The following is a 22,610-nucleotide window of genomic DNA, read 5'->3' on the forward strand; positions in this document are numbered from 1 at the left end:
ATGATCCAGGTTTATGATTTTACAATCATGTAGTTTCGAAAGCATGTACGATCATACAAAATAATCTAATACGTTCAAGTCTGGAGAACTGGGTAGCCATTCATGTTTCGGCAAAAAATCTGTCAAATTAGCCTGACACCAAGCTTGAACAGCATTTGCCGTGTGTGAAGGAACTCGTCTCGTTTTGTTGGAACACATAATATTCATTCTCAAACATACATTTTAAATTTGGGGCAACAATCTTCTCCAAAACCTCGGTTTTATAATAAAGTGCTTAATTTTAACACCTTTATCTATAAATACTAAACGTCGTAACTCAACTGGTAGTAGCGCCGTCCCTCAAGGATCTGTCGCGGAAAACAATCTTTTTTTTAATACTCGCCAACGACATAACAACAGCCTGTCCAGACGTAGAATATGTGTTATTTGCAGACGACACTTGTATAATTGTTAATGCCCACTGTTTCGATAGTTTAAAATCTAACCTCAGTCATGTAATAAAACTATTAGTAGAAAAATGGTTCACCTCTAATGGCATGTCACTTAACCCTGAAAAGACCAATATTATACATTTTCAACTAAGGAACTCAATAAAAAATAAACTTAATATATAGGTAGTACTAAATGACACAATAATACCACAAGTTGATACTGCTAAGTACTTGGGATACATGATCGACTCTGGGCTGACTTGGGCGTCTTATATTTCAATGATCTGTGACAGACTGGCCTCAGCATGTTACGCCCTGTCCCGATTAGCCGGCAGTCTATCAATCGAAAACCTAAAGATGGCTTACTATGGTTATTTTCACTCGATTTTAGTTTAGGGAGTGGAACTGTGGGCTACGGCACGGCTGCGGAGAGGGACAGAGCGTTCAAAATGCAAAAACGCGCCATTCGTGTAATTGATGGAAAGCCGGTGGACCATCCGGCACAACAGTTGTTTAGGAAACACAAGATCCTTACCCTACCCTGTGTATACATACTGGCCGCGTGTATGTACGTTAGGCAAAACATACAGAACTATAAACGTTCTAGTAGTGAGCGACGTCCCCGGCTACTTGCCCCGAGGCGCCGACTCGCCAAATCACGACGGTCACTCAGCGTCATGGGACCAACTATTTACAATTCATTACCCTCAGATATACTTAACTTAAATAGTAACCAAGTATTTAAATCTAAACTTAAACTGCTGCTTATAGAAAAAGCATTCTACAGCATTGACGAATTTATAAATACTCGATGAGGTCGTTGACTTCTGCATGGTAATTAAAAAAAAATTCATGTTAACTATATTTAAATCTAATAATGTTTTTTAAGTTTAAAAATGTTATGAAATATGTAATTCATTATATTAACGAACATATGTACATATTTTTTTTTTTTATAAATGTAAAATGTGGCCTGTAAAATTTGCTTTTACCAATAAAGTTCTGTATTCTGTAGTTTACCCCTCTTACATACTGCAACCCACACCATGACCGATGGATGGTGAACTCTGGAACCTATGAACATTTTTCTCGTTATCCGGAACGTCTTCTATCCGTGGTGCTCACAATCGATCATTTTGGGCATTATGAGGCTGTTCTAACACAAACAGTTGCAGAGCAGCCAAGTCTTGCAAGAAGGTTATACGGAAAGCCCGATTTCTCCACGTTGGCCGTGTAGGCGCCAAACTAGCCTCTTACCCGTCAGGGAGCAAGGCGTTTTGGTCGCTGGCAAAGTCGGTGGAGTCGAATTTCTGTCGCCCCTCTTTACCTCCATTACTGAGGCCAGATGGATCACTGGCACATACAGCGAAAGAAAAGGCAAACCTGTTTGCCTCTATTTTCACAGAAAATTCGCGTCTGGATGCTGGCGTCGCTAACCTACCTTTGGTGCTTCAATGCCCGAAGTAAAAATACACCAAAAGGAGGTGTGGGAACACACTACATAAATGAAGATATTATACATATATATACATCGATTGACACCGTGTGCTGAGGCTGAGAAACAGTGACACTGTTCTAATAATAATAAGAACAGTGCGATTGACATACTCCGCGGTTAAGCAGAGAAACATGAAGTTGCTCTGACAAGAGCAGTTTAGTTTGCCACTGAAAATAGCAGTTTTAATATTACCCTGAGAAGGACAGTTTGATTATCCGGAACCAGGAGCCTCTTCATCGGACTCGTCGTGTCTTGATTCCAAGCAGCGAGCGCGAAGTGGCGGAGCGAGGCACGGCGGACCGACGACACGATGTTAACTCCACAGCGGCCGGCGAGCGAAAGGTCGCGGCCTCGCGCCGGCGGGCCACTCAGTTTTATTAACGCGCCGCGGCACGTGCCAGCGTACCTCCTCCGCGCGCCCCGCGCGGGGTTATCTCTTGTCTCACTCTTTTATGTAAATACGTCTCTTTCATTCTTTCCACCATTTTTGTATATAAACCTTGCATTTTGTAAATAAAATTCATTCAATTCTTGTACATAGACAAGTGTTTTACTTCAAATTACTAACTACAAAACCTTCTGAACTACATAGCCAGTACCTAGGCTACAGTGGTGACCACCGACTCTGGACAAGAAGCAAGAAGAGAATCACAACCAAGAAGATGGGTTTTCCACCAACTTCGTCAGCTCTCGACACCCAGTTCCTCATCGGCGAGATAAGAAGACTATCACTCGAAGTCGCCGAGCTCCGTTCGAGACCGCGTGAAAATTACAATAGTCAACGCTACAGCCGCTCTCATCGCCGTTTCCCGTCGCGTCCACGAAACCATTCGCAATCGCGAAACCCAAGCCCACGCAACCGCAGAAGCTCGCCGATGTCGTAAAATACGTTAATTTAACCCTTAAATGCATAATGATGTATATATGCATCGTATATTTGATGGTCCGTGGCTCAATATGCAGCTATCCAAAATCACATTTATTACTTTTATACAGCATGACACATCTATTTCAATTTATTAAAAAGTTATACAAAAAATCATGCATTTAAGGGTTAAAAAAAAGGCTTGAAACGAAACAGCGGTTACCACACTGCCTGATGCGAATTCGCACGTTGCTCCGATGTATGAGCGTGACGGCGCTATGCGTGTATGTAACTCCGTATAAGATGAATACAGTCTAAGGAAGAAACGTGCCTCGGAAATCAAGAAAATTTGATTCTCGCATAGATGGCGCTACCACCAATATCGGCATCCAATGTGAAGACCGCCTTATGATTGATTGTTGCTATGTTAAAGAATTCTCAAAAAATAGCTAGTGACACAACTTGCTGGGTCTGCCACCTTGTGGCCTGAATCGGAAATATAAACATGTACATTGACACTTCACGCCAAAGCAAGTGCTGCCATCTTAGACACGTCCCTTTAGATAGCCCCACAGAAAAAATCAGGAGCTGTTAAATCAGGCGACCTTGGGGGCCAATCAAAAATTTCTACCAAAAATTGGCTGCAATTTTAGACTGGAGGAAACCGGCCTGTATGGAGAAAAGTCGTCGACATGTCTTTTAAATACCTAAAACTGGTATGGATGTGTTCCTCGTGGTCTCCAGAATACGAATTGACCGGTTTAGTTTATGGAGGGGGGGACGGGTTGAGAAAAAGGGGGGCAAAGATGGCGGCCTACCATCATTGATATTTGTTCACATCTTGAGTCCTATGGGACCGATCGGTTCGTGTGAGGTGTCGTTTGAAAGAAAATTAAACGTACTATTATTGTTTCTAAATAACCATAGTCATAACTGTAGTCGTTCACAAAATATTTTAAAATATATTATTTTTTACCGTGCATGGATGGCATAAGTACTGATAAAACATGCTTCTAACTCAATAAATTATAAATTTACCGCAATTAATGTCATGACATAATATATGGGATATTTCATTAACTTTCTAAAAATATAAGTTTTATTGGTATATGATTTTATATAACCAAGTTAAGACGAATTTTGTTCAGCATGGGTCACTACGCACGGACACATAAATGGCGGGGAACCGACGTCAACTTTTCATTATTTCTCGGGTTCTATTTTACTGATTAATTGGTGTCAAAGTCAAAGTCAATATAATCTTTATTCAAATTGGCCTAGCAACAAGCACTTTTAAATTGTCAAGTTTTAAATATTACCTTAATCTAAATATCAGAGCAATTCATTGATGCAGTTATTATTATTCTTAAAAACATTGAATTATTATAGATATGTCAAACTTAATAATAAGAATTCACAAAAGGATCGTCAAACACCAAAATTGTATAAAAAATACTAGTCTAGAAACTTTCTAGAATAAAAATCTAAATGTCAAAAAATACGGATTACCTAATATAGGTATTCATTGAATTATCAATTTCATCATTAGTAATAATAGTAATAGTAATAGCCTTTATTTCATGCTTCTTTTTTTTACAATTACATAAATTTCAATTATTATTGGTTTATTATTTCCATGTCGCTTGAGCGGAAAAGGCCTCCCCCAGTTTTTCCCATTCCTTCCTATCCTGTGCTGTTCTCCACCAGTATCTGTCGAAGTTCACTAGCTCGTCTCTCCATCTTTTATTTGGTCTTTTTTGTTTTCTCGTTATTCCTATTGGTGACCATTCTGTGACACGTTTAGTCCACCGGTTATCCGTTGTTCGACATATATGGCCAGCCCAGGCCCATTTGTTCTTTTTTATTGCGTATATTGTATCTTTTACTCCAGTTTTCTCTCTTATGACTTCGTTTCTGATTCTGTCCTTAATTTTAATTTTTAACATTGACCGTTCCATAGCTCTTTGACAGATTTTCAGTTTATGAATATCTTTCTCAATGGGGCTCCAGGTTTGGGCACCGTACGTTAAGGTAGGTAGGACAGCAGTATCAAATACCTTTTTCTTTATGGCCATCGACATATCACTCTTCAGAATTGATTTTAGAGACCAATATTTTCGCCACGCTCTACTAATCCTGTAGTCTACTTCCTTGTCGAGTCTGTTTTTGAAGGAAACTAGTTGTCCCAGGTATGTGAAGTCTTCAACATATTCCATATTGTTTCTTCCGTGCTTTATTGGTATTTTATCTCCATTAGTAATGATTTTGCATTTTTACATGTTCATTGCTAAACCTGCTTCCTTGCATGCTGTGTCAAATTCTGAAATCATTTCTTCTAGTATGTTCGGTTTTTCGGCAACAATTATGACGTCATCTGCAAACCTTAATATTTATTCCTTTGTTTTCCCATTCCAGTACTCTAAATATGGCCTCCAGGCATGCATTGAACAGTGTCGGAGAGATTGGGTCTCCTTGCTATACACCTTTTTGCAACCAGAATGGTTCGCCGTATTTATCTGTTTTTATTCTCGCCTTGCTATGTTGGTATATCTGTTTTAGTATGTTAACATATTTTACCTCTAGGCCTTGATCTTCTAGTGTTTTAAATAAAAATTTATGGTCTATCGAGTCAAAGGCCTTTGTAAAATCTATAAATGCAATGTATATATCTTTATTTTTGTATTCTGTGCTTTTTTCTATAAGTTGGTTAAGCGTATGTAGATGGTCCATTGTACTGTAATTTGACCGGAATCCAGCTTGTTCCACTGGCTGGTGTTCTTCTAATGTGTTTTGTATTCTTTTGGTCATCACTGTCATGAACAGTTTATAGACGCTGGATATGATACTTATAGGTCTGTAGTTGTCTACTTATAGGGTATGATTTCGTTCTTTATTATTTCGTTGAACATGTTTGTAATGACTTTGTGTAGTTCGTAGCTTGAGTATTTTAGAATTTCGCTGCAAATCCCATCTGGTCCTATCGCTTTCTCGGTTTTAAGTTTCTTTATTGCTGATGATGATATTTCATCCGTGAGAAATGGCTCCACTTCATTACATGTTTTCCTATTATATTTGTTGGGTCGTATTGTTTATTTAAGTATAGCTGTCTAAAGAAGTCTGTTGCGGTGTCAACTATCTCTTTTCTGCTTTCGGATTTCTTTCTGTTATGTTTTATGCTAGCAATGAGTTCTTTCCCTAGTGTCATTTTCCTTTCTGCTCCTTTTACAGCGCATTTAGAAGTCAGTAGCTCTTCTACTTCTTTCATTTTTTGATTTTCAATATCTCTCTTTGTTAGTTTTCTTATTCTTCTATTTACTGCTTTTATTCTGTTTTTGTCAGCCCTGGTTTTCTTTTCTTTTTCTTGCAATTGTGTCTTCAGTTCTAAGAATCTTTTTGTTTCGCTGGAGTATATGTTTATGTCTTTTTTCTCTTTTATTTTAGTTGACTGTTGTATACCCTTTTTCAATGCTTCTTCAATCTTGTTGTATTTTTCCTGTACTGTCTCGCAGCCTTTAACATTGATGTCTGTAAATAACTTTTCTGTTGCATTTTACACTGCGCCTGCGGAGTCGCTTTGTATGCGTTGTTGTCGTTGGATGATCTTTCTTCGGCTTTGGTTTGTATTTATTATTATTTCGTCTGGTCTGTGATCTGATATAAAGTTCACTAGACTTATATTGACCGGGATATAGACCGTGATTACCTTTTGTATTATTTGTGAGCTTATGTGTGATATAAAGTTAATGTTTCTTATCACTGATATGTCCTGCACATTGTGTTTGTTCTTAATTAAGAAGAAATCTATTTGGGCTTTATTTATTTGGTTAGGGTGTGCCCAAGTCCATCTTCTGTTTGGTCTTTTATTGAAAAGAGTGTTTCCTACTTTGAGATTCAATGTCCGTGCCAGGTTTATTAGTCCATCTCCTCTTTTATTTCTTGTGCCAAAATTATACGGTCCTAGTATATCTTCTTCACCCAGTTGTCGGAGTCCTCTTCTCTTATTTATTGCCAGATCTACGGTTATTAATTACGGTTATAAGAAATATGTAAATACTACCCAAAAATGTACCATGGAAGCAAGAAATAAATGAATACTGAATGAATACTGAATACTATTATTCTGTCAGATATATGGGATATCCTTGTGATGTGCGGTTTGATTTCTTTGTTTATTAGAAATCCCACTCCGTGTAGTCCTTTTTGTGCTCCATAATAATAAAATAGATGTCCGGATTGTAATTCCATTAGACTCTCCTTCTCGTCTTACTTCGCTTAGTCCTATTATATGCCATTCCAAATTCTCTAAACTAATCTCGAGTTCTTGTAGCATGTAATTATGCATGAGTGTACGGACGTTGTATGTCCACACATGTAGTTTTGAATTGCTCTGGGTATTTTTTGGGGGGATTTGGTCGTTGGTAGTCGCCAGACTGACCAGGATACCTGGTGACTGATTTAAATTGTTGGTTCTATTTAGTTTGTTTGATTCTCATTGTTTTGATAGTATATTTTGTTGTTGCTTGTTAGCTGTTGTTTCTACGTTACGGTTTTGCTTGCGGGGTCTGTTGTGCTGTAGTTGCTATTGGTTGCTTGGAGATGATAAGGAGTTTGATCTTGAACGGTTCATAATGGTGAAAGCATTTGTTTTGTAAGTTTTTGCGGGGGCTAACTGCTTTGTCTCTTCTGAGGGCTTATTAGTATTATCAGATGTTGGTGACTTTGTTGGGGATCGTTTCCTTTTCTCGTTTGCTTTGTCTTGATTTGTTTTTTCTTTTATTATGAGTTTGTCATATCTGATCATGGCAATATTGCCCTTTTTAATTTCTTCTTGCCTTTTAATGTTAAGCTCTTTTTCTTATTAGAATGACATCCTTAGGATAGTCCTCGGAGACGTAGGTATTTGCTGGTAGCTTTTTACCGTTCTTTAGTACTTGCAGTCTTCTCCATGCTAGGGTTAGTTTAACTAGTATGGGTCTGTGTTTTTTATCCTTCTTTGTACCTAGCCGGCGAACTTCGCTTATTTCCCACTTGTCAAAACTCTCTATATCTCCATCTTTTGTTACATTGTTTAGGGTTTTTTGAACCAGTTCTAGTAATTCGGTAAAACATTTCGCTCTGATTCTTCCACACCATGAAGTATTAGATTGTTTTTTCTTACTTCTCTTTCTAAGTTATGTACTTTGTTCTTGAGCACTGTTACATCTTTTTTCAGTTTCGAGTTTTCTTCCATTAGCGGAGCTAATTTTTCTTCTATGGCGGTTGACATGCTTGTGTTGAAGCTTTCTTTTAACGAGTTAGTATGTTTTTCAAAGTCTTTCCTTATTATATCCATGTTTTCTTCCATTCTCTTCATTAGTGCTTCGAGTGTCGTTTCTGTTGCCATGATGTTTTAATTTACTACTAATTTGGTAGACGAGGAATATTCTGGTATCACCGATTTGAGGATGGTATCCCTTTTTTGGGGTAATTTGGTATTTTTAACTAGCAACACTGCGTTAGCCGTCAGCTGTCACTGTCACGTTAGCGGATGTGACTTCAGTGCGTCTATGTTACTTATGTTAGGTTATAATGTATAGTTATAGTTATGTATAGTTTGCGATGCACTTTTTGACACTATTTTCCTTTAAAATGCACTGTTTTTCCGCGGATTTTTAGTGAGTCACAGTCTTTGGGCTTAGGGCTTGACGTATTTCGAGGTTTTACACTGCAACACTTGTTTTTTCACTGGTTTTTTATTAAAAACTTCTGACGACACTTAGAACGGTTATTACTTGACAGATGCCAAACCGGAGGTCTCCAGAATACGAATTGACCACGGATTTAGATTTTAATAAACCGGATGGAGTACACGTAGTATCTTCTTAGTAGTTTGTGAGTACACGGGCCAAAAAGTGTGTCCACATGAGAAGTCAAAGTGGGCGGTTGCATCTCTTTCTAATTAGGGTGACCATAAGTCATATGTATGTGGAATATTAGGATAAGTTGGAATGTATAGTTTGGCCAAGATCTTTTTTCATTCATGCATAGGAAGTCAGAGAGAATGGATATAGTTTTTTTCTCCTCTGTAAAACGCTTCTCAAAACCTTACTTAATTTAGTCGTTATAAAAGCTGTTACTGATGACAGACAGACTGACAGACGGACAGCGGAGTCTTAGTGATAGGGTCCCGTTTTTACCCTTTGGGTACGGAACCCTAAAAATGGTCACTTTTTTTCATTTGTAGTCTGCCTTTTTCGCACTCATGGTATGTTCATATACGTAATGGCTTGTCTTTTGCACACTTCAGCTATTCTTTAACCCTTAAATGCATAATGATGTATATATGCATCGTATATTTGATGGTCCGTGGCTCAATATGCAGCTATCCAAAATATTATTCCCTCAATCTATACAACATGACACATCTATTTCAATTTATTAAAAAGTTATACAAAAAATCATGCATTTAAGGGTTAAGCGTCATCGTAGTTAATTGCACCATTTTTTTTTATTTGCCGCCTTCGTGTACTGACGGAAATGTGTTTTCAACTTATATAAAATATTATGTATAAATGTGTCTGTAATATTTAAGGATTTTGGATTTAAATTTTGGCAATTATATAGCTCTCATTACGTGCACAAAAAAATCATTTATCTATCTATCTATCAACCAAATAATTAAACATGCCGAAATAATGATATACTTATTTAGGTATACTTATTTTTACATTAAGTAAGTACGTAGGTAATAAGAACTCTGTAAGGCCGATTCACATCGTGCCGACATCATAGTCACCCTAATGAGTTTGACAATGTTTTCTTGTATTTTTATCGTAAACTTTAATAGTTGAGGCTTACCTGTGAAAAGATATACCACAATCAACAAAACTTTCACTTCTGGAACCTTTCACACAATATCTTTTACCCATTTTATACTTTATTTCGCAAATAAATCTTGAGCGCCGCCATTAATGTATTTTGAAAATTTCTTTATCAAGTAGGGGATACCAATTAATATTCAAAGTTACTACAATGTCTACCATATTAAAATTAATGTATTTTTTGTTGTGCACATGCTTGGTTAAATCAGTTAATAATATTGACATTATAACTATTTACAAATTACGTAAAAGATATCAGAACCGCACTCTGAATATAGCACTTAAATAATATAAGAAGGTATTTAATTTTAGTAGTTATTGATATAAATACTACCAAAATGGTATTTTTTTAACATTGGCAACATGTGCGAGTGGGACACCGCGACCCACTTTTGCTATCTCATGTGGACCGTTTTCTCTAGTCTGGCACGAACACCTTTCTGGCTCGGTGATAAGGTTCAATTTAGTATGGCAAAAAAAGTGACAGCTCGCTCCTGTTTAGGGTATAACTTCATGGAATTGACCGGTTTAGTTTATGGAGGGGGGGACGGGTCGAGAAAAAGGGGGGGCAAAGATGGCGGCCTACCATCATTGATATTTGTTCACATCTTGAGTCCTATGGAACCGATCGGTTCGTGTGAGGTGTCGTTTGAAAGAAAATTAAACGTACTATTATTGTTTCTAAATAACAATAGTCATAACTGTAGTCGTTTACAAAATATTTTAAAATATATTATTTTTTACCGTGCATGGATTGCATAAGTACTGATAAAACATGCTTCTAACTCAATAAATTATAAATTTACCGCAATTAATGTCATGACATAATATATGGGATATTTCATTAACTTTCCAAAAATATAAGTTTTATTGGTATATGATTTTATATAACCAAGTTAAGACGAATTTTGTTCAGCATGGGTCACTACGCACGGACACATAAATGGCGGGGAACCGACGTCAACTTTTCATTATTTCTCGGGTTCTATTTTACTGATTAATTGGTGTCAAAGTCAATATAATCTTTATTCAAGTTGGCCTAGCAACAAGCACTTTTAAATTGTCAAGTTTTAAATATTACCTTAATCTAAATATCAGAGCAATTCATTGATGCAGTTATTATTATTCTTAAAAACATTGAATTATTATAGATATGTCAAACTTAATAATAAGAATTCACAAAAGGATCGTCAAACACCAAAATTGTATAAAAAATACTAACAAACAACACCTAGCCGTGCGGCGGCGCTCACTAGCATACGATTAGCTACCCTATTACTACTACGGACGGAAGTATGTCGCAAAATTGTGCCTTATGTAAGGAATGCATATTATTAAATGACAAGGATGCGCTGCAATGTTCAAAGTGTAAAAAGAATTTTCATTCAAATTGCGCTGTAAAATCATTAAAACTTTACCAGCTTATGACAACCGAAAGTAAAAAATCCTGGATATGCATATCATGTCGTACAACAAAAAATACTAACTCTGCTCACATCAAAAAGCAAATAGGCAACTCAACTAAAAGTTTCGATGACAACATTACAGTGGGGAAGAAAAACACACTTTTAAAGAACGCAATCAGTACACCACCAGCATTAACTACCGCTGCCAATGCCGCCACTGTCAATGCAAAAAATGAAAACGAAAATAAGGACTGTAATAACTCCCCGCAACACGAAACATCACCTATCAAATCAGGATCTAGCGAATCTCTTATTCAAGATTGCGAATCTCCTCTAAAAAGCCCAATGAGTAGGCCACCAGTGCCAACTACCCCTGCTGATACAGAAACTGAAGACGCAAGGAATGACCTGCATAACTGTCCATAACAGGAAACCTCGGTAATTAAATCGAGATCCAGCGAGTCGCTAACTCAAGGTGGTGACTCTCTTCAAATTTTGGACGACACAATGTCAAAAAGTCTAGATTTAAGTAATGATATTGGAATAGTATCAGAATTAAAAATTGAAATCGAAAGGCTGAAACTAGACCTGTCTATCTCTGACAATGAGCTTCAAAACGTTATCTTGGAAAAAAATGAATGTACACGTCAAAACGAAAAACATATGCGGGAAATCTGTACTCTTAAAAACATATGCAAATCCCCACAACAGTCAAAAAAAAAAGTGTGCCAATTACAAACTCTGACCTACAATCAACAACCTCGGCCAAAATTACCGCTATGGAACGCCAGATTAAAGACTTGGAAATAGAATTACTCAAGTCACAACATGAACTTGGTAAACTCCAGGAAATTATGAACAACATTGAGAAATGCCAGGACTGTAATAATGGTGCCGCTAAAATGATGAGGATCGACACGCAAAAAACCTCTCAGCCGGGCTCACCGAAGAATGCGTCAGCTGGTTCGCCAAGTACACAAACTTACAATGAAAACGTGCAAGAAAAGGTAAACCCGGCTCCGCCAAAGAAAACATCACCTGATCCTTCTAATAGTAGGACTAAAACCAATTCACCTGTAAACTGTAATCAAGTTAATTCATCATTCAAAAAGAACCCAAATAAAAACAGATTAGTTATAGCCAGCAACATCAAAAACAGTCATATAACAAACCTTTGGAGGAATGCAATCTTAGATAATTACAGCTACTGTCATCTTGTAACGCCTGGTGCAGGAGTCAGGCAAATACTACAGCAAACTGAATTTCATGTAAAAAACTTAATAGTGGGTCAAGAGAACTTTTATGAGAATGAAAATTACGATGACCTAGTAACATGTATTGCTGATACTCTATATCAGATCAAAAATACAAATATAATTGTTGTATTATTGTTGTACTTATATTTGTGGTAAACCATTGTACAATTTTAGGATTGAGTTATTTAACAACTTATTACACAAGAACATAAAATTTCATGAAAATCATTTCTCATTTGATTCAAACCTGGATCTGACTTTTGAAATGTTTTCGAAAACGACAGGACGTGTTAATAATTTGGGGATGGAAAATATTATAGGTCACATCAATAGGTTTATGGTTTATTTCTTATAACAATCATGTCACTCGTAATCGGAATATATTAAGGGGAAACTATAACAAGGTACAAAAAAAGATATGTGATTATTTTCCACGACTCGAAAAAGATATAAGTTTACAGTCGCAAAGTGATAAGGAAAGAAGCTTGTTTTTTCGTGAGCAGGAATGAACATAGTAACCATTCTAACCGCCTAACGCCATGTCCAAACAATATTCAACTCAGAGATAGGGAATTCTGTGTTTTCCATCAAAATATAGCGGGGGTTCTGGGAAAACTAGATCAACTCACCATCGCCATGAGTCAATTAGAAACGCAGACTGCATGTCCTGACGTTCTATGTCTTACAGAACACTTTGTGCCATTTGGCCAAGAAAAAAATATTCAAGTAGAAGATTATGTACTGGCGGATATTTTTGTCAGAAAGAAAGATAAGCACAGTGATAATATGTTACGGAAAAATAATGAAAAAAGGGGTGGCTCTTGTATTATGGTTAGGAGAGGCTTAGAGTTCCAAGTTATCAACGACATTAAATCGTTGGGTTCAGAAAAGATCTTTGAATGTTGCGGTATATTTTTACCAATCGAAAAAGTGTATCTGGTCTGTCTATATCGTACTCCCAATAGTGATATAAACTTATTTTTTGAAAAGCTAGAGAAACTTTTGTTAAAAATATGTTACAAGAAGCATAAAATTATAATATGTGGTGACTTCAACATAGATATCCTGGACAAAAATAATAAAAATCCAAACTTAAAGAATTGGTTTAAAAGTCTGTTAGGGACGTTTAACTTATACCCGCGGATACTTGAACCCACTAGAATAACACATAGAACTCAAAGTAGTATTGATAATATATTATGTAATTTTAAAAATGGAACGGCAAAAGTTCATCATCTAGCTCTTTCGGACCATACTGCCCAAACAATTACAATAAAATTAAGACAAAAACTTCAGCCAAAATACTGGTTTGTATATAAAAGAGACCATAGTGTAGAAAATGTTTCCAAATTCATACATTGTTTAACAGCTTTATCCTTCTCGGAGGTACTAAATTCAGAGGATGTAAACAGCGCATATAATAATTTTACTAATGATTTAAAATTATTTTACGATTTATGTTTTCCCAAAATAAAAATAAAAATTAAATCAAAGAATAAAATTAAGTTTATAACAAAAGGGATCAAGATATCTAGCAAAGTCAAAAGATGCTTATACATGGATTATCAATATAAAGGTTTAAAATGTGTAAAATAATTATATTTAAAATACGCATGCATGTTAAAGAAATGTGTAAAAATTTCATTAAAACGAGCTAATCATAAGTTAATAGAAAGTGCGAGAAACAAATGTAAGGCTTCCTGGAAAATAATTAAACAATACACGGGAAACAACGAAATGCCAAACATGATAGAACAGATAGATCGCAATGGGGAATTAGTTGATAAACCTGAACATATTGCAACACACTTTAATAACTTCTTCATTGATTCACTTCCTAATGCTATAACGGCTAGCAAAAACCCGTGTAAAAACATAGATCATAACTTAAATAGTATATATCTCTATCCTGTTACTCCTCAAGAAGTTTTCAGAGCAATAAAATCACTTAACAATACTACAGCTGTAGGTTATGACGATATAAGTACGGAAACAATAAAAGATACTGCATTTTTAATATCTACCCCATTGGCGCATATAGTAAATCTGTCCTTTCAAACTGGTATGTTCCCGGAAAGACTGAAAAAGTCAATTATTAAACCACTTTTCAAACGAGGGGAAAAAACCAGTCTAGGCAATTATAGGCCTATAACATTAATCCCAATTTTCTCGAAAGTGATTGAGCGACTTATGTATAACAGAATAATAGAGTACTCTGACAAATACCACCTACTAAGAAACGAACAATGTGGTTTTCGAAGGAATAGGTCTACAAATCTTGCTATTTTTCAACTGCTGAAAACTATTCATGAATGCATAGACAAGCGAATACATGTATCCTCGATCTTCACTGATATGTCTAAAGCTTTCGACTGCGTTAACCATGCCATACTGCTTAATAAACTCGACCATTACGGTATTCGGGGGCAGGCTCTCGAGTGGATAAAAAATTATCTCTCAAACAGGTTCCGATGTACTGAGATCAATTACTACTGTTCAAAAAGCAATACCATTGAAACTAGAAGATCTGCATACAAACCTAATCCAAGAGGCGTGCCTCAAGGCAGTATTCTTGGCCCCCTCTTATTCCTGTTTTATATAAACGATCTTCCTCAGCAGACGAACAATCAAGTAGTGCTTTTTGCAGATGACAGTAGTGCTTTAATACGATGTTCAAGCACAACTGAAGAATATGAACTTGAAATTAATAATACTCTTAATGATATCATTACTTGGATGGAAAACAATGAATTAAGCATTAATTTGTCTAAAACTCACTTTGTCCAATTTCATACGAGCCGTAGACCAAGTTTGGCAATCAACTTATCGCATAAAGCAGACGCAATCACAGAGTCAGAGACGACTAAATTTCTTGGACTCATACTTGACAGTAATTGTAATTGGCAATGTCATATAAACGAACTATGCTCGAGACTTTCAAAGTTCGTTTATCCGATACGTAGACTGATACATAATGCATCGGAAAAAGCGGGACTAATGTCATATTTTGGTTACGTTCAGTCTAGCATCACGTACGGGATAATTTTTAAAAGTTTTTAAGATGCAGAAACGATGTGTAAGAGCGCTATGCGGTGCATCTCAGAGAGACTCCTGTAGGCCTCTCTTTCATAAATATAAGATTTTACCACTGCCTTGTTTATATGTTAAAGAAGTTGCTATGTTTGTAAAAAAAACCTTAATTTATATCCAAGGAACGATAAATTCCATCGTAACTTGAGAAACGAGTACAAACTCGTAAATACGCATCAAACTAAATCGGTCTTTTACAAAAATAGCATTTTTTCAATGTCAATCAAGATTTATAACAATATTCCGGATGTATTTAAAAACCTTGACAATACTAAATTTAAAAAGGCACTTAATGAATGGCTGTTGAGCAAAATGTTTTATTCCCCACTTGACTTTTTAAATAACAATGGTAAATTATTAAATAATAATAATTAATGATGTAATAATACATGACATACTTGACATATTCAGATATAGCGTAATAAAGTGACACAAAACTGGGGACATTATTGTATGAAATACTGTGACATATGTAAATAACTTGCCTGCATATTGTGCATGACACTAAATATTGTACACCGTAAATACGGTAGACTGCGGAAAAGGACTTAAATTATCACCATTAACATCTTTTATATTTCTACCTGTGGTCTGACAATAAATGTTTCATTTCATTTCATTTCAAAAAAAAAGCCTCAGATCTCGAAGGTGATTTTTAATTATTAAGTACGCAGTGTGTTCGAAAACGTTTTACATGTAGACGTGATTTAGTATTTCAGGTGCAATGGTCTTGCAATCATGAAAGCTAGGAACTTAACGAAGTTATGAATCTAAAACTGGGCTTTTGTGAAAACATAAGTTTCCTGTGAAATAAAATAAAACAAATAGACTGATGAATGACTAATTGTAGTCTACAAAACCATCATTATTATCGATATAATATACTTAACAACACCTCACATATATCCCTGGAATCCACTGAAGTACAATGCCCACTCTGTCCTCAAGTCCGCTTTTTCAAAGGGCAACGTGGTCTTAATATTCACATTGGTCGTATCCACGGTAACCCAACTCCCGGGAACACGCCGCCTGTTAATTCTAGTCTAGTCTCTAACCCTACAAGCTCACCTCTTAATAATTATCCGCCAATTTCAGAAACTTTAAGCAAACTTAAACAATCAATTCCAGTCATTAAAAGAATTCCAGTCATTAAAAGAATCCCACGAGGCGCTCGAACTTCAGTTGCCCAAAAACTTGCAGATGATTTAAGAGCCACGGTGAATCAGAATTCTAAGTAGAGCTGGGAAAACCTACTCACCTTCCCCTACAGAGTTCTCTACGCCAAACAAGACGCGCAAAGAGGTGTTTCTCTAACGTCTCGGATCAAGCAAAACTGTTCGAATCCCCATGATGTCTCCGACTTGTCAAGATCAGCCTTTAAGCGCAATTATTCACTTGCACGAAACGTAGAAAATAAAATAGGAGAAGGTAATATTAAAGGAGCTGCTAACCTTCTTTTCTCCAGCGACGCTATAGCTCCTGATACATCTGATACTTTGAATGCCCTACTAAGTAAGCACCCTAACCCAGATAACAATCTTTCGCTACCAGATCCTCCCAGCCCAACAGATCCCTGTCTTCAGGTAACATCCGATGAGGTTCTTAGGTCTATTTTAGCCTTTCCAAACGGTTCAGCTGGGGGTCTAGACGGTCTAACTCCACAGCACCTTAAAGACCTGCTTGGCCACTCCAGCGGTGAGCCAGGTGATGCCCTTCTTAAAGTTTTAACCGTTTTAGTGAACTTCATGCTACAGGGTAAGGTTAACACAGAAGTTACAAACATCTTGTACGGAGCCAACTTATGCGCCCTGATTAAAAAGGATGGCGGGATCAGGCCTATTGCAGTTGGCACCACCTATCGCCGTTTAGCAGCCAAATCATGCTGCAAGGCAGTATCAGATATACTTTCAACCGGTTCAATTAGGCTTCGGTTCCAGGTGCGGGTGCAAGGCAGCGGTACACGCATTACGTTCTTTTGTTTCCAAGAAAGAAGGCGAGGTTGTATTGAAAGTTGACGTACGAAACGCATTTAACTCTGTCGACCGAAACGCTTTACTTATCCAAGTCTTGCCCAAGTCAAAGAAAAGACCCCTGAGCTGTATAATTTTGTCTGGCAATGCTACGGCACAAACTCAAAATTACTTTTTAAAAATAACCTTTTATATTCATCAGTGGGCTTGATAAAAAGGGCATTATATTAAAATAGACGAAAACTGATTACTTACACCGTTTTTGAAAAGTTTATATTAATAGTTTCGGGAGCGAATACTTTTTTTTTAACTTCGATTTATATAAAACAACATTTCATAAAGTTGATTTACCAATAAAATTTATGATCACGCGCCATGTTGCCGAATTTCACTGGAACTAATTTTTTCACACTATACGTACTGAACTGTCACTCTATACATGAGAATAACAGCGCCCTCTTGACAGTGAGCATATATTACTGGTCAGGCTTTACATAAGATGTTCTTCTTTCAATTTCATTAAATTCGTCTGAATATTTAACCCTTAACGGAACACTTGAGTTTAGGGGAACGTAGTTGGGTGAGTAATAGGTACCGTTTTCGGGTTAACTTAAACTGATTCATTAAATCATAATCAAGTGTTTTATACATCTCTAATCTATGGCGGTACAGACATTATCTTAACCGGATCAGCGCGTGCTCTAACCTATACTAAGTTATCGACACGCGCCGATAATATTTTGCTGACCGCCATAGTACTCCCCCTTTTAAAAAAATAACTTAATTAATTAACTTCCTGCTTGTTGTCGACTGTCAACAACAGCCTTAACCCTCCTGTCCAGCAGCTTCAGTCCCATCATTATAAACAGTATGATAACTGTCACCTCAACCTGGAAAAGGACGAGCTGACGATTAGCTCTAATTTCGTCGAGAAGTAATTGCTTGATTTCGTCCATCTCCTGTTACTGTTGTCGTTGTCGTTGTTGTAGTTGATCTGATCCTTTGAGCTGTGGATGCCCATACTGTCGGAGCGCGGCGGTGGTGGAGCGGCTGTCGCGGTGAGAGTGAACGCTGCTGGCGGCGGGGGCGAGCGCTGGCGGCGGCAGCGAGTGACGCTAAACTAGCAGAACTGCTGTCAACGGCTCGGACCTCGTGGTTTAGGTTCCCTTCAGAGGAAGAACTATAATATTTTGCTGACCGCCGTAATGAGATTTTTGAAAACTAAGAATGGTGTTTAGGTAATTTGGGTGCGTAGATTACGAAAAAATATATTTAAAAAAATTAAGTGGGGGTGGGGGGGAAGGGGGGTTTTGTGGTGGGAAATAATTTCCCGTTATCCGTTACGGAATAGCAAAATTTTTAATTAAATGGAAATAGTTTCCCATTATCCGATACGGTTACCAACGGTTACGAACTTTTTGAAACATGACAAATGAAACAAATAAAAAGAAAATCAAAGAAATAAATAAAAAGAAGATGAAAGTAATAAATAAAAAAAGAAGGCACAGATTTTTTGTGTAACAGACAAACGGGCAATATTTTTATATATGGAAACAAATTAAAATGTAACATATAAAACTTTCGCGGTTTGAACACATATTAAATCACATTTAGACCTCGATTTAGACCCGTTTCTAAATGTGATTTACATATTTAGAAACGGGTCTAAATCGAGGTTCGCGATAGACCCGTTTCTAAATGAGATTTAATAAATTAAAATGTAGACGGAGAACAAACACAGGGAAATAGTTTCCCACTTTTGATAAACCTACCAATTTTTTGTAAATCGTAAGTTCAGGAACAGACAATGGGAAATAATTTCCCACTTACTAAAACCTTAAAATCTTGTCTAAATCATATCGGTATCACAATTCTTTTCAAGCAAAACACAGGGAAAATAAGTCTAGTTTATGATAGTAGCCAGTGTATGCACTTACCAGATTTTTTTTCGCACAACCTCAATACACTAAAGAAAAACTATTGTTATTGCAAAAAAATCACGACAACTGACATTGACTTTGGCGTATGGTCACAAATGGCGGTCATTACAAAAGTTTTGCCATTTTTCAGATTCAAATTTTAAATCTGTATGGTTGGTTGGTATCGCTCAGTGCCGCCATTAAAAAGCTAAAATTTTTTTCGTAAATTCAAATGAAGTGGGAAATAATTTCCCGGTATTATGAATGTTTAAAAAATATTCAAAATTGGAGCAAAGTAGGACCATTTTGCGGTAATTAAAAAAAATTATCGTGTGATTATATTTTAACTGTAATATTTGATAACGTAATTTTAAAAATTTCATATTTTTTCCTAATGGTAGTTTTTCCTTCGTAAATCTTTTTTTTTTCACTGAAAAAAATATATGCATTTGTTTTTGAATATTCAATTTGAGCCATTTGAGCTCTTTCATTTCAAATGATACCCCACTTAACCTATAGTTTGTCAAAGGACTGTCTTATTTCAAACATAGACAGAGAGAATCATACTATCTTTGTCTTACACTAGTATTAGCACCCAAAAGAAAGGCATGAGTATAACTTTCCTGGTTAAACAACCAGTTGGTTTAGTAACCTGACTGACAAATTGGTTTGACCAACTATAGTAACTAGACTTTGAAATTTTGCCCTCTTCATATTAGGGCATTTTCCATAGTTAATATAAATAAAATAAAAACACTTACAATGTGTCTGGGTATAGTGTAAGCCGTTCGCATAAAAAACCGCAAATCGATGTTTAGGTTAGCAGTTAAGTAACAGGAAAACGTTACGGCGCGTTACACGGGGGTGGGGGGTCAAAAATCTTCGAAAATTGCGTTACGTAATATTTGAACGCCCCCAGTATGCGTGTCCCGAACGGCTAACCTGTACATCGATTTGCGGTTTTTCTTTGAAATTGGGGTCGAGCGGCTTCCACTAAACGTTATCGATAGCTGTGGTTCTCGAGATATTTAGCAATGTCACAGACAGGCGGAAGGACAGAGTCGCACCTTACAACACATAAGGGTACCTTTTTGGTACAGAACCCTAAAAATGTCAATTTTGTTTAAATGTTTTAGGTATTGAATCCTAATATTTAATTTCAAAATTTTTTGTAAGAATTTTTGAAGTCAAAATGTTGGTTGGTCGGTTGTAAAAGATTTCTTGTAACTTGTATTGTCTTAGAGGCCCTGTTGAAAAACATTATGTAAGCCTAAAGAAGTTCAACAGGAGTAAGTACCGCTTCGTCAGTAATTCTGTTCAAACATCTGCAATAAGTTTGACCAGAAATATATGATCATGCGCCATGTTGCGGAATTTCATTGGGACTAATTTCTTACACTGGCAATAATTTTAATGATAGGTTGTCACTGTTGTAACAACAGTGACAACCTATCATTAGCTACCTATATATCCAAGATTGGATCACCAAAAGGCCACAAGATGATGATGATGGTCATGTTACTAGGTATATATTTCGTAACCTTACATAGGTTCTGGTTCTGCTACATTGTCAATTAACAAGATTGATCGTCTCCAAAGCCCATAGTAAATATTTTTCAAACTCAAATTCATTTTAGTTACTGTGTTTCCTCGCTTGTATAACATAACACTACAATAACTAAGTCGTAATAACCAGACTATAATGACATTTTGATTTGCTTACCTGTCAGCTCTGATGTTAATTTGGAAATGTTTCGTAGTGAAATAGTTTAATTTCCCGAACTGTTCTTTTCCAGCAGTTTATTATCTACCTACATTATTAACAATGTTCCGCTCCGGACTATGTATAGTTTTGGGCATTTTTGTCATTTATTATTTAATTTTAATATTCAACACTTAAGCATTATTCAAGTAAACCGCCACAATGACACTGACAATAGGCCTCTTCCCTTGAATGGAGTAACATGATAGACGAAATATTTTTTCAACTATAGAGCTGAGCTGAGCTGATGGTGTGGCTAATAGTAGTCACACCATCTGGTATGTTACGACTAAATTAAATATATGTAAATTTATAAAATTTCTAGGTAAACCTAAACCGGACGCATCGATTACGCGGATTACAAGAGTAGGTTGTACCTTCTGAGGTTTTATGCAAACCAAAAATAAAAAAGAAGATGCAATTAGACGATTTTGACATAATATATGTGTGATACGTAAGAAAATACATAAATTATATACGGCAATAAAAAACGTACCCACTATTAAAAAAGTGTAGACACCAAATAAATGGGTTCTGATTTTAATTACGGTTAACTTACATCTATGTAAGTCGAACGAGTTGCCAATCCACATTGTTCAGTCTAGACTGAACTGTTGCCATATAAATGAGAACTAGAGACCTGTTGCGGCGTCAAAACGCCGCTAGAGTATGGTTCTAAAAGTTAGGTTGCCTGTCCACTGAAGCGGAGCGGTAAGCGGGGATAAAATCCAGCAATAGAATTTCATTAAAATTTCAGAGCGGAGATTTTATGCCATTCAGTCGGTGGATTTTTTCCTCGCTCATCGCTCCGCCACCTCGCTCCGCTCCTGTGGACAGGCAGCCTAAGACTGAACGCTTAATGAAATCAGGAAATGTGACATCTTCAGATGAATCACTGGCTGTCACTATCTATTTGATGCTGACTATACCCACAGAATATGAAATCTTACACATAATTATTTCTTATAAAATGGCGACACGTTTGTATAATTTTAGCGTATTATATTTCGGTCGCGTAGCACCTACCAGCATGTTTTGTGATCGTTAGTTTTGATGCAAAAAAGACATAATTATTGTCTATCTTTTCGCATCTTTCTAAACTAAAAATCATGATACGCGACCGCGATATGATACGGTAAATCAAGATTTCGTGGATAAGATGCCTTCTTGTCATTTGGCTCGCATGCCTAAAATTTCATAGGGCTAGAGTATAATTTATATTTAATTCTCTTTTTCCTATTATTCATGAGACTGAAGTTTACAAACATTTTACAAACATTCCGTGACATTCCGTGTCTGGGCTATACCGCGAAAATCGAAGTTCAAATTGCGGGCATCTTTCTCTGTCACTCTAATTACGCCTTCATTGGAGTAAAAGAGAAAGATCCCCGCAATTTGCGAATTTCGGTTTTCGCGGTAGACCCTCTGACCTAATAATAGACATAGTATATACACGTAGTTATAGACATGAAACCGAGCGACCAGGGTATGGATGGTATAGAAAGGAGAAGCAGAATTGTTGCAAAAGTGACCGCTTTCAGCTTTAAATAATA

At 36.5% G+C, this 22,610-nt stretch overlaps 1 protein-coding gene across 1 annotated transcript in view; it reads left to right on the forward strand.

Moving 5' to 3' along the window:
- Nucleotides 1–22,610, forward strand: part of LOC134755913 (cytoplasmic tRNA 2-thiolation protein 2-A) — a 177,092-nt gene that overhangs the window by 4,688 nt on the left and 149,794 nt on the right. The gene's annotated exons all lie outside the window — the stretch shown is intronic.

The sequence above is a fragment of the Cydia strobilella genome, chromosome 3 (assembly GCF_947568885.1).
Source record: "Cydia strobilella chromosome 3, ilCydStro3.1, whole genome shotgun sequence".
Taxonomy (NCBI): Eukaryota; Metazoa; Arthropoda; class Insecta; order Lepidoptera; family Tortricidae; genus Cydia; species Cydia strobilella.